General features: G+C 34.0%; 1 protein-coding gene across 1 annotated transcript in view; it reads right to left on the bottom strand.

Moving 5' to 3' along the window:
* The window catches only part of LOC106474107 (POU domain protein 2-like), a 32,593-nt gene extending 31,748 nt beyond the window's left edge, over positions 1 to 845 (bottom strand). The window contains exon 1 of the mRNA XM_022402484.1: positions 755 to 845. The gene's annotated coding sequence lies outside the window, so the exon portion shown is untranslated. The remainder of the gene's footprint in view (positions 1 to 754) is intronic.
* Positions 846 to 1,341: the final 496 nt, after the last annotated feature.

Here is a 1,341-nt window from a genome sequence, read left to right as displayed (position 1 = left end):
ATCTTTACGAATATCAACTGTTTTTTCTACAACATGTTACTTATATTTATCTTTACGAATATCAACTGTTTTTCTACAACGTGTTAAATATATTTATCCCTACGTATATCAACTGTTTTTTCCACAACGTGTTTACCTATATTTATCCCTACGAATATCAACTGTTTTTCTACAACGTGTTAAATATATTTATGCCTACGTATATCAACTGTTTTTTTCCACAACGTGTTTACCTATATTTATCCTTACGAATATCAACTGTTTTTCTACAACGTGTTAAATATATTTATCCCTACGTATATCAACTGTTTTTTCTACAACGTGTTAAATATATTTATCCCTACGTATATCAACTGTTTTTTTACGTAGGGATAAATATATTTAACACGTTGTAGAAAAACAGTTGATATTCGTAAGGATAAATATAAGTAACACGTTGTGGAAAAAACAGTTGATACTACAACGTGTTTACCTATATTTATCCCTACGAATATCAACTGTTTTTCTACAACGTGTTAAATATATTTATCCCTACGTATATCAACTGTTTTTTCCACAACGTGTTTACCTATATTTATCCTTACGAATATCAACTGTTTTTTCCACAACGTATTACTTATATTTATCCTTACGAATATCAACTGTTTTTTCTACAACGTGTTAACTATATTTATCCCAAAACTCAAATCCTGTCATGTACAACGGAAAGAGGAACATATACTTACTTCCTGTTTTTTGAGGAACATATACTTACTTCCTGTTTTTTTTCATCGAATATATCTTGTCTTCAGAACGTTTTGGGCAGATGCTGTTCATCCGGTGGCGATGTCAGTAGAATGTCTAGACATTCACAAAGAGTTCTTCATTCTTATATATCCATACAAAAGCTAGGGCTATAACCGATCACAAATAATAGTTTTTAATACTCGTTAAATACACTTTTTGTGCAGTTTTAACTTATCGAAGATTTTGCTCCACTACAGTCCCGCACCAACAACTAATCAAAACTTAGCTTCAGTACAGTCCCGCGCTAACAACTAATCAAACTTAGCTCCACTACAGTCCCGCACCAACAACTAATCAAAACTTAGCTTCAGTACAGTCCCGCGCTAACAACTAATCAAACTTAGCTCCACTACAGTCCCGCACCAACAACTAACCAAAACTTAGCTCCACTACAGTCCCGCACTAACAACTAACCAAAACTTAGCTTCAGTACAGTTCCGCGCTAACAACTAACCAAAACTTAGCTCCACTACAGTCCCGCACTAACAACTAACCAAAACTTAGCTTCAGTACAGTCCCGCACTAACAACTAACCAAAACTTAGCTTCACTACAG

This window comes from Limulus polyphemus, unplaced genomic scaffold (genome assembly GCF_000517525.1).
Source record: "Limulus polyphemus unplaced genomic scaffold, Limulus_polyphemus-2.1.2 Scaffold6828, whole genome shotgun sequence".
Lineage (NCBI taxonomy): Eukaryota > Metazoa > Arthropoda > Merostomata > Xiphosura > Limulidae > Limulus > Limulus polyphemus.
This window is presented reverse-complemented; position numbering and strand designations above follow the sequence as displayed.